Source organism: Lygodium microphyllum, chromosome 21 (assembly GCF_053477565.2).
Source record: "Lygodium microphyllum isolate KBCC chromosome 21, Lygodium_microphyllum_v1.1.10, whole genome shotgun sequence".
Taxonomy (NCBI): domain Eukaryota; kingdom Viridiplantae; phylum Streptophyta; class Polypodiopsida; order Schizaeales; family Lygodiaceae; genus Lygodium; species Lygodium microphyllum.
In genome coordinates, this window is record NC_141155.1 from 72,825,112 (window position 1) to 72,837,452 (window position 12,341).

General features: G+C 43.1%; 1 pseudogene; it reads left to right on the forward strand.

Annotated features, from left to right (window-relative positions):
* The first annotated feature begins 2,866 nt into the window (after positions 1-2,866).
* Positions 2,867-3,529, forward strand: LOC148018141 (uncharacterized; annotated as a pseudogene).
* Positions 3,530-12,341: the final 8,812 nt, after the last annotated feature.

Sequence of the window (12,341 nt, forward strand, 5' to 3'; positions counted from 1 at the left end):
GGCCGTGAATCACTGTCACTTGGACGCAGGCCAAACACGGTGCAATTTTGGTCGATGTAGCAATAAATCGCTCGAATCACATGATTTAGGTCACGGCTTGTCACACACACCTCCAGATCAAATCTATGGATAGAGGGGAAGAGTTGTATATACCTGGAATAACAAATAAAGTCAAAAATGTAAATCAGCAAGCAAATCAAAGCCACTTGCCCTGTTATGATAGTAGAAACCCTAATGCTTGTTTTTCTCTTATTCCTTTGTTTTTTTCCTATCCTAATTCATCCAAATCACAAATAAAACGCCTACACTACTCTACCATGCTTTTCCAAATCCAAAAAACCAAAAACCTACTTGCTAAGGAGATCGAATAACTCTTCAAACTCCCTCGCTTTCTACCTATCTACCTCAAGCACCGGTTCGGGGAAAACCCTACTTCAATGCTCGATTTGAAGCATGCAAGTGCTCAAGGCTTGAATCCGTTGATCCCAACAACGGAACCAAAATGTGGGAGCTTTTGCTCAACCGCCAAGACACATGGACCGCTTTTTTCTTCAAGCGTTCCAAGCCGAGCACTAATGGCTACCTCTCACATAGGCGACGTGCTATCCATATCTATGGGTGTAGTGAGCTTACCTCCATATCGATCGAGTTACCTCCTCTCCCATGTACTCGGGTAGCTCCACGATCCAAGTGCAAGCTTCAAGCAAGTCCATCCTCAAGCTCCACGCTCCAAGCTCCATTGTCACAAGCAAGAGAAGAGAAGAGAAGAGAAGAGAAGAGAAGATGGAGAGCTTCTCCTTCCCGATCCCTCATCCTCACACACTCACTCCCTCACACTCTCACACTCCCTCTCTCAAGCACGAGCTCAAGAAAGCAAGAAGAAGAAGAAGAAGAAGAAGAAGAAGAAGAGACCCACTTTTGGCCACACACAAGAATGAGCTTCTCATTCACTTTTCAACTTTATATACAAAACCCTAAATCCCTTTTGGGCGGTCATCCCCTTATCCCCTTTTTTACATGGCTAGCCGTGGCCTAGGCCCTTTTTCCCATTGTCCTTCTATCTTCCTATCTTCCTTCCTACCGCCCATCTACCTTTACAAATTGCATGGGTGAGAGCCCAACACTCTTTAAATTAAACCATGATGTGCTTGCGCTCTTTTACAAAAGTATTGGCTTGCACTTTTTCTTGTGCACCTTTTTTCTTTATTTAGGAATTTTCTACACTTCTTGTGCTTCCATATTTTTCTTGGCACGCCTTCGTCTTTCGTTTCACTTTTGCCTTGGCCTTTGTCTTCTGCTTTAGATTTTCCATATTTTCCACCTTGTTCGTCTGACAGTTAACTGAGAGAGAGAGAGAGAGAGAGAGAGAGAGAGAGAGAGAGAGAGAGAGAGAAGAGTGGTGTGAGTGTAGAGGGGCATGATCTTAATTCTTTGACACCAATATAATCTTATGTGAAATGTTAAAGAGTAATCGTGCCTCCACGAAAGAGACAACAAGAAAAAAAACATAGGGAGTTCGGGTCTCTTATAGTAAGATTTCTTAATTCAGCCAATGATGTGAACTAATGATTTTTTAATATTTCTATGTGAACTAATGATTTATAATTCAGCCAACGAGCAAGGACAAAGGAGTGTGTGCATCTAGTTCTATAGTAGATGAGAGTGGCGGCGATGATTTCTCTCCTATCTAGGTTCTTGTTTGTATGCTTTTTCCAGGGAATATTTTATGTTGCTTAGATTGAGTTTGCGAGTTTCTAAGTTCTATGTTTCAAATGTTCCTAGGTCTCTAAAAGAAGACAAAAAGAACAAGTATTGTCTGAACCCGTTAGCAGCACTATGCAATCCATGTGTAGTGAGAAAGAAGAGCAAGGGAAAAATGGGGTGGTGGAAATTATGAAAGGTGGAGATGTATTGGCTAAATGCACGGTTTTAGATGTTTCAAGGTGCCCACCCATTCCCCTTTGTAGGATGTTTCCATACCCTAGGGTTTGAGGTTTGAGAAGTGACACTTCGCTACTCAAAATAGCCTTAGAGGGTGAAACTTACTGTCCAGAGAAGGGTATTTTCATTGTCTTTGTTGTCTCCCCTTTGGAATCCCAGTGACAAGTGAGATGAGGGCTTCATGGGATGCCCACTGGCAGGCTATAGATAAAGAGTTTTAGAATGAGTTGAGAACCAAGAAGGGGTTGTCTTTTCTTTCCAATAAATGTTCTATTTGTGGGAGGGGAACCATCGCATAGTGGATTGGATAGAGCTCATTATAGAGAAATATAAAGATGATAAAGAATGGAATTTGAGGGTCTTTAGCACTGTTGTTGATCCAACTAGACTCAGTGAAGTCTCCCTGCTTGCTGGCCTTCTTCGCATGAATGAATAAGTTCCTCTCAAAACACAATGCACATGTGATCCTTCTCATTAAATGCATCTGTATTAAATTTTTGTTTTTTTTGGAAGCTTGAATGAGCATGCAGTCATAGTCACAAATCTGAAGGATACATTAGTCAATGTTGCAAATATTTGTGAGTGTGACATTAAAATCCTATTTGCAAGAGCAACCTGCTAATGTGGCTAAAACCTTGGAAGACAAAAAGAAGCTTGAATCAAAGACTTCACCCCCATGGTATCCGTTGGCTAGAGAGGATTTGGCCCAGCTTGTTTACCAAGTAGATATATATTTGGGCTCTTTCTTGTTATGAGAGGATTAAAAAGTATGGTATGCAATGATTTCCCCAAAATTTTGTAGGTTGAGTTTCAAAAGGAAGTAAGGACCAAAGTAGCTGAAGTGACAAAAGGTCTAAGTGCGGAGGAGAGGGCTTTAAAAGAAAAGGAGTTCTCCACTGAGTTGCGACGAAAGTACAGTGATCATATGCAAAAAGTATTGCAATGTTTGATTTGTTTAGAATTATTATTGTTGTGTTTGTCTCCTACTAATATGAAATGGTTTTGGTATATTTATTAGGTTTTGAATATTATCAATCCATACCTTGGCAAGGAATGGAGAGAAACTTTGTTTTCTCTTCAATTTGATGGAGCGGACACCATTGTGGGTATTGAAAAGTTGAATTTGATAGCAATCTCTTCCATCAATGCAGAGAAAAAGATAACTTGGTTGAGATTTCTTGAGAGTCAATATTTGTTCGCAATACCCATGGTATGCCATCAACAAATACAGAGTTCAGAGCGTAAGAGTTTTTCACTTTTCTTACTTTATCTCTATGCTTCATAGAAAAAAATTGTCTTTGCTTTGCATATTTTTGTGCCTTTCATTATTTCTATCATTGTAGGTGGTTGTCTAGGGAATTGTTGCTAGACATGATAGAAAATAATGCACTTCATTCTTTGGAGCAAGAGATAAGAATAGCAGCTACCACAAAGCATCCAATTAATTTTCCCGATGAGCCATCTCTTCATGTTTACTTAGCATACATACGATACGAGGGAAGAAAACATATTTTTGGAAACATTAAGAAAATTAGTGCTAAAGAAAAGTCCAAAAAAAAGAGGATCAACCTATTCAGTCCCATCTTAATGCAGTCGCTTGTCGCTTGCTCTATCAGTTGGTTTTCTGTTTTAATGCCTTTTTTTGACATTGTAGTGTGTAGTTTGTGGGGACCCATATAAATTATCTTTGAATATTCCAGGTATTTTTTGCACTTGAGAGACCTCAAGCTACTTGTTGATTTGCCCAAGGCTTGTAAAACATGGGTGGATATCACTAACAAAGAGTCCACTATGTGTGGGGAGAATATGATTGGTCTCTCACCATTTGAGATTGAGACATGCCCTTGGTGGATTGACATGCCCTCACCCCATGTATTGCCAAGTGAGAAAGCTAAGTTTGAGGAATGGAAAAAATCAAAGGGAAAGGGTGCAAGTGGTGGCAGTCTGAGTTAAGGTAAAGTGGCTTCCACAACCATCTCCTCTCTTTCCTTAAGCTTTACTTTTCTAAGAAAGAAGTGGTTTTGAAGGTGATCAAATAAGGGACAAGGAAGCGCAAAGGGGTGAGCATGCTCAAAGGGGCAAGCAAGCTCAAATTAGTGAGACACAAAGTACATGTGACTTTTACTAAACGAGTGCAAGTGGAGAGGAAATGAGAGAAAGACATAGAGAAAAGAAGAGAGAAGAAGTGAGAGTGGGGAGGGAAGATGGGGGGGATAAAGAAACATTTATAGAAAGAGAGGGGAAGAGAGAAACAAATAAGGATGAAGAGAGGCAAATAAAAAAAGAAAAAGAGAAAGAGAACAAAAACCTATTATTTGTCATAATGTAGAAAAAATGGAAAATGATGATGGTCGTGATGTCCAAGATCGCGAGGCATATCTTAATCAGTGTGTCCTGTGTCCTTGCTGTCAATGCAAGCTGGCAAACAGATGAAAGCATCACTTGTTTAGAGAACACATATGATGCTCGGCAAGTTTCAATCTGAGATCATTATCTCTACCTTTCTAGGCTTTGCAGGAGAGTGAAGGAATCTTCGGCTCAGTCTTGTTATGGATGGCATCAACCCATTTGGTCTCCGCTCAACTTCTTACAATGTGGGCTTGTAGTGGTGTTTGTTAACTACAAAATCTCGCCATGTTTGTCTCTATGAAGTAAGGATACCTGATCCATAACTTACTATTCCTATGCACTACAAAGTCAAGAATATGGATGTCTATCTCTATCCATTAGTTGATGAGCTCAAGATTTTGTGGGAGGAGGGATTTACCATGGAATATATGAGCAAGCACGATGGTCACTAGTGGACCATGCATGACTTTTTTTGGGATTCGGGAGTGCTCATGTAAGTAGGCTTTCGATCTCCTTGGTGATATCTAGCATAGCTCATTGTCGCATGGAATTTGCAGCACGGGGGTTCGTGAAAGTCGCTCACCATAGGGACCCTTTGTGATAGGAGAATTCAATGAAATAAAACTTATCTTGAAGAATTTTTGAATAAGAAAACGAATTCTTGATTAAAAATATAGGCAAGTTACAGGTTCATAAGACTTTCAGATTAGATCAAAAGAGTTATGGGAAAGACAAGGATGAATTCTCAATCTGAGAGAGAAGAGAAGAAGGTGAGATGTTAGATTTTATGGGAAGAATTTCAAGGAAGGCGAGGAGCATCAAGCTCAAACTCAAGCCACTCTCGTAGAATTGATTATGAGAATTTTGAAGAGGGCAAGGAGCTCATAGCTTGACTTGAAAGCCACTTCGCGGATCTTGATCACAATCGTCAAAGTAGGCAAGAAGCTTAAAGCTCAACTCAAACCAATCTTCATAAAAAACTTCCTACGGAAACTTCAATGTAGGCAAGGGGCTTAAAGCTTGACCTCAAACCTTCTCTCCTAAATTCGAAGCAAGATCTTCAAGGAGGCGAGGGATACAAGCTCAACCTCTAGCCTTTCTCACTTGATTTTATGGCCCATCCAAGCTCTCCTAGTCCTCCTTTTATAGTTTTTCCTCCACTTCTTCTCACGTTGTGCTTTTTGCTTTTTCATAAAAAGCCTAAGGATTTTAATGCCTTACCTTTTCCTTAAGGCTAAAAGCCTCGATCATTATAGTCTAAAAAAACATTGAAGGCTTAGAAACGAAATCATTTAGTCTAAAAGGCTATAAAATTTTAATCTTCTTTGCGCAATCAGTATTTATTTCAGACTACTGCCACTCATCGATGGCGTCTTGATGATCATACATGCGAACTTATTACAAAAGATTTAGAGTCATGCCATCTTTTACATGCTGAAACAATCAAACAGGGTTTGGAAAGAAGGCTTTTTGTGGCCAACACACTTGTGGATATGTATGGTGGATGCGGATTGCTTGTGGAAGTATGGCAAGTGTTTGATATGAAAATTAAAAGTTTGTAGAATGCATTAACCACATCATATGAAAGTTTGTAGAATGCATTAACCACAGCATATGCTGAACATGGTCACGATGATGATGTGCTCATGGTTTTCAAAGAATGTAGTTGGAAGATGTCATTATTAGAGGCACTTATGTATAACACCAACATCTTTTAAGCACAAAAGAAAAGTGACAAAATTAGGACACTTCATAGTGGCTTCATAGTATGCTCCAAGTGACTTTGCAATGGTGGGCGTGCAGTGTCACAACATCATTCAAGTTTGTGTTGAATAAATAGGGGTGTTGGGACAAGTCTGGTTACCTCAGGTTATCATGCATGTCCATTGTATGGGACATAGTTAGACTTCCATAAGTCATGAACCATGAAGAAGATGGTATATCAAGGACATGCCACTTTCTTGCTGGAGGGTCATGAACTAAGGGAAGGTTTTCTTGGATGATCTCCAACATGAATGAATGCCCAAAGCTAGTACGAGTTGAAAATGGTCCACATGGAGTCACATCCAAACGGAATGTGGTGGCTTTCAATTTTCTACAAGTTGCTGTATTGGATCCACTTACAGATCAATCACTTGTTGGATCCCATGCATATTTTCAAGAATGTGGGCAGCTTATTATGGGACCACATCATAGAAAAGAGAGACACTATAGGGACACGAATGGATTTGAAGGAGGTAGGCAAGATGGAGATGCTTTGGCCAAGCACTGATGGTCACTTGCAACTACCTCACGCTCCTTGGGTTCTGTCTATTAAAGAAGAGTGCATTGTGAAGCAAATTATCAGGTCTATCCGCACCCTGACGGGTATGATGCATTCCCTCAGATCCACTTTTTCTAAAGGCGACCAAGTATCAAGGCTAAAATCCCATGATTGGTATGATATTTTGCTATTTAGTGTCTAGTTAGTATTCGTAATGCCTCTGCATTTGTGGTAGTTTGTACTACCGATCACGATCACGGGATGCCTGATGGGACCTAAAATCGGCCGACACTGGCTATAGCACTAGCCGGACCTCATGCTCATGACACACAAACACCCTCACGGCCTCGCGGACCAGGAGCGTCAATATAATGCTAAAGGACAAACCTCCCTAAAGCTTAATTCATGCGTTTATCATTTATAGTCCATGTTAACCCCAATACGAAGAAAGCAAAAGAAAGTGGGAAAGACGCAGGGCAAAGGCGGAAAAAGGTAGCCTGACTGAAGAAAGAAGAGGAAAGAAGACCAAAAGCACAAGGGCAACCTTAAAAGTCCAAGGCAAATGCAAAAGGGAAAAAATGCGCATTTTAATATAAAAAGGCGCACCCTGAAATCTTGTAAAAGAGCGCCAGGCTCTCACCCGTGCAATTTATAAATGTAGACAGGCGGCGGAAAGGAAGCTAGGAAGATAGAAGGACAATGAGAAAAGGGGCCTAGGCTAATGGCCAGCCATGTAAAAAAGGGGGATGACCGCCCATGGAAATTAGGGCATGTATATAAAGTTGAAAAGTGAATGAGAAGCGCATTCTTTGGTGTGTGGCAAAAGGAGTCTTCTTCTTCCTCTCTTTTTCTCTTCTCCTTGCTTGTGTGTGCTCTTGAGGGAGCGAGTGTGTGTGAGAGTGAGGGATCAAGAGGGTGAAGCTCTTCACCATCTCCTCTCCTCTTCTTCTCTTCTCTTCTGTCTTTTTCTCTTGCGTGCGCAGCTATGGAGGATGGAGCTTGGAGATGGAGGAGGCTTGAGGATGCTTGAGCTAGCATCAAGAGTCGTGGAGCTACCGGAGTGCAAGAGAGAGGAGGGTACTCGATCGGGCATCAAGGTAAACTCACAACACTTGTAGGATCGATGGCGCGTCGGCTAGGTGAGAGATAGCCATTAGAGCTTGCTTAGAACGCTTGAAACAATAGGTGGTCCGTGGGTCTTGGCGGTTGAGCGAAAGCTCCCATATTTTGGTTCCATTGCCGAGACCAAAGGATTCAAGCTTGAGCACTTGCGCGCCTCATATCGAGCATCGAAGTAGGGTATTCATCCCTGAAACGGAGCTTGAGATAGGTAGGAAGTTGGGTGTTTTTTATCTTCAGAACATGCAAGTATTTTGGGATATTCTGGTTGTTTGATGATTGGAAAACATGGAGAAAGTACTTCAGTGTTTTGCTTTCGATTTATGTTGTGTTAAGGGTAGGTTAATAGTAGGAAATCACACCCGAGAGGCAGAGGGTTGCTGCTGTGAAACAAGAAGAAAATCGGAGAAAACAGGGGGAAAATGGAGGAAATGCACATGTAAATGAATAGGAAACGCTAGGAGAGTGATCTGTAGCGTTCAGGGAGGGACCAACAGGGTATAAGTTCTGGAAGGGCAAGAGAATCCTCATTTGCAACCAACTGAGAGAGAGAGAGAGAGAGAGTGTGAGCTTGGCAACTGTCCGATCGACCAGGGCACAGAGTGACATTGCATTCGGCGATCCCCAGGTACACCGATCTCTCCCTCACCACTCCAACTCCATCGCTGGTGAATTTCGTGGTCAATAGTAATAGATATCTAGAGATATTTGGGCGAATTCGTGCTTGCAAGTTCGTCGGGCCGGTGGACTCGGATGTCCGACCCAATGTCCAATTCCTAGATTCGGACACTCGGACAACTGTCCGATCGGACCACCCCGTCCGATTCGAACACTCAGACAACCGTCCGACTCGGATGCTCGGAGACTCGGACGCTCGAACTCGGACCCACCCTATCTGATCGGACGAATTAAGACACGTCAGCAATCGGACCACCTACCCAGTCCGATTCCCAGAATCGGACCCGCCCATAATCGGACCACCAGGATCGGACACTCGGACCAGCCCGTCCGATTTTAGAAATTGGACCACCCTATCCGATCGGACCATTCGTACGAATCGGACCACCCAGAATCGGACCAGCCCAGAATCAGACCACCTTTGTCCGATTCATTGAACACTTGCCCGTCCGATTTTTGAGAATCGGACACTCAGACTCTGAGACTGCCACTCAGCTCTGACACACCTGGTCCGATTCCCAGAATCGGACACTGGTAAATCGGATGTCCGATTCCCAGAGTCTAAAAAAAAAAGGGAAAAACATCAAAACTTGACCCACCAAGGGACATATTGGAGCATTCCCCAGCGACCTACCCCCTAGTGAACAACGAGAAGCAGCACAAGACCTTAGAACCCGTTAGAATGGCCAGGACTTGAGTAACAAAGCCTATCAGGCCCAAAATGAGCGAGAGTGAGTAAGATGCCGGGAAATTGCTTGCAGTACTCATGTTGAATTTCCGCACTTGAAGTACACTTAGGAAAGTTGAAAGCCTGATTGAGCACAACAAGTGCACGAGGAACAACACACTCACGAGTGACCATAAGTTGAGCACTATATTCAGAAATTAAAGGAACTCGCTCAGATAAATCGCTCAAAAAACCCACCAATAGGAGAGGACCCAAGACATAGACAAATGCGTGAAGCGCAGGATAGAACCAAGCAAGGAGCGTCAACGACAAGGATCTGTCTCACGACTAGTTAACCTGATCGAGAGCGCAGCGAGGTGCAATAATTCAACCATGACGGAGGAAAGCTCAGACCATCGGTCTACCGAGGAGCTTGATGTGAGTGTATTCCCAGACGCTATACAGCAAATGGTGAGCAGTTACGATGCACACACCCGGTATGAGCACTGTGGCAGGACGACAGATGCAATCATTGTAGACCTAGAGGAGGAGAGAAGGCTAGCCCGTAGGGCATTGCAAGGCATAGCTAAGTATAATAGGGATCAACAAGCTAGGAGCCTAAGGCAAAGCATGGAGCTGCATGAGGTGCAGCGAGTGCTGAACTTGGCTGGCCGGAACCGAACAAACCATGAGAGAGCACTAGAGGGAGACCTGACGCTGAGCAAGCTCCTCATGAAACGGCTACTCGATAACACCGTAGTAGAGCAGAGTGCCACTGCACTAACGACGTCTCTTCTTGTAGGATTAGGGGCAATCCAGGGCTCAAAGAGCCAGGCCAAAATACCGATTGTTGCAAAGCAACTCGACAAGTACCAACCGCATGATGATCCGTACAGCTCGTTGAGCAGTTTGAGTAAGTCTGTGAAGCCAACGGCCTCAATGACCAGGATCAACGCTCGCAAGCCTTCGGACTTTGCTTAAGCGATAAGGGTAGGATGTGGTATACAAGCCTGGATACCGTGGAACGATCCAACTTCAATAATCTCAAGGATCTCTTCGTCAAGAGGTTCGCCGAGCCCAGATACTCCGACAACTTGCTGGTACGCTTGATGAATGTCAAACAGAAGGAGAAGGAGGACATCCGCGACTATGTGACCCATGTGAGAAGTCTCTTTAAGAGAATCCCCTTGGGTGAGCGATCGACTGACAGAGCAGTTTCAACTATATTCATCAGCAGAATTAGAGATGAGGAGTTATATAAGGCATTGGCAAGCAATTCAAGCTTGCAGCAAGACGTGGTGGCTAGAGTTTTTGAGGAAGCCATCAAAGTCGATGACCAATTGAAAGAGCGAAGCTCTAGGAGCTCAACTCTGGAAGAGACTAACCCGCGAAGCGTAGATCGAACATCGACCTCTAGTGAGCAGTCAAACCCTGTTGAGATATCGAGTTCCACTCGTGATATGCCAGGGTGACCGTTGTGCATTTATGTCACCGACTTGTCAGTTGCAGATGCGGTTGGTACACCGCCCATGAATAATAGCTAGATGACAGCTATCCTTATCTACTCTAGTTCGTGGCTCAGTTAGTATGCCACCTTAGTTATTTGAGTTTGGTTTGAGACCCATATATAGGGTTCTTCTATTTCTTTGTATGAGAGTTCTTTTTGGCTTACACAACTAAGAAGAGAAAAACTGTTTTCAGCCTCCACCTCTGTGTGTATTTTCCCATTGTGCAAGCAAGAAAGCTACAAGTGAGACTCCTTCCTTCTCTCCCACAATCTTGACATGGTATCAGAGCCTTGTTCGTGGTAAGGAGCTCAAGAAAGCAAGCCAAGCTCGCGGTGTTCTGGTTGAGACACCCTTCGTGGTGAAGCAAGAGGGTAGTATATGCTGCGGGGGAGGGCTTTAGCCCATGGCGACCCTGTTTTTTTTATTTGAGGCCATTTCGGGGCCTGTTTTGGAGGCGGAAGTTTTCTGCACGCACTCAGGAAAAAGCCCTGTTTTATGCTGTGCGACCACTTTTCTACAGGTCGGTGAAAAGTTACCACAGATATTGCATTGTATGCTCGTGTGCAGAGATATTGGGAGTTACAGAATCATCCTTGGTTCCTGTATATGCAAAATCGTCACTAGGAAGTGACTGTGTGGTCAAATACCACTTTCGCCAGTTTTGCAGATTTGCCCTTGTGAGGCTGAAGCTGTGTTCTTTGTAGTGACAGAATTTTTTGCAGTGTTTTGTAATGGCGTCTGATTCTCTTTCACAGATTATCACTGAAAAGCTTGACAAGAACAACTTCCAAGCATGGAAGTTTAGAATGACGAATTTCCTTATGGGAAAAGGATATTGGGAATTTGTTGCAGGAAATGAAGAAGAACCAGTTCTTCCTGATGTTTCCAATCAATAGCAAATGCAGGCATTTAAAGCATGGCATGAGAGAGCCAGGAAAGTTATGTACTGGCTGTCTATTAGCATTTCAGACTCTATGATTGTGCATATTCAAGATGCAAGTACGCCAAAGGAGGTATGGGATACTTTGTCAAAAATGTATTGCACAAATACGCAAGCCAGGAAAATGCAGCTCAAGCAAGAGTTGCACAATGTGCAAAGAGAAAATATGAGCATCAACGACTACCACATGAAGGTGAAGAAGATTGCAGATGCACTTGCTTCCATTGGGTCGCCAGTGGAAGATGATGATTTAGTTTCTGTGACCTTGAATGGTCTAGGAAAGGATTATGCACAGTTCCAAACATCCATTTCCGTCCGTGAAAGATTTCCTGATTTTGAGGAGTTGATTGCTCTTCTAATTTCTGAGGAGCAGAGAAATGGTGGTGCATCTTCTTCAGGAGGAACTTCAAAAGAAGCTATCTTCTACTCAAATGCTGGAAGAGGTAGAGGCAGAGGTAGAGGAGGCCGATTTGGAGGCTGTGGTAGAAATCAAAATATGCAGCAAACTCAAGAAAACCAGTCCTATGGAGGAGGACGTGGTAACTCTAGAGGCAGTGGGAGCCAAAGAGGTCGTGCTGGATGGCAAAGAGGCCAAAATGCAAACAACAATGTTGAATGCTACTACTGTGGTAAAATGGGTCATATGGCTAAAGACTGCTATAAAAAGCAGAATGACATCATGAATGGAAAACTGCAACAAGGAAATTATGCATCTTCTAGTAGACAGGGTGATGACAGAAATGAGTATTTGTTTATGGTGCAGCACATGAATAATTCTGTGACAAGTGCAGAAGAAAGCAACGATGTATGGTATGTTGACTCAGGTGCATCAAACCACATGACAAGTCATGCAGAATGGATGGAGGATGCAAGGAA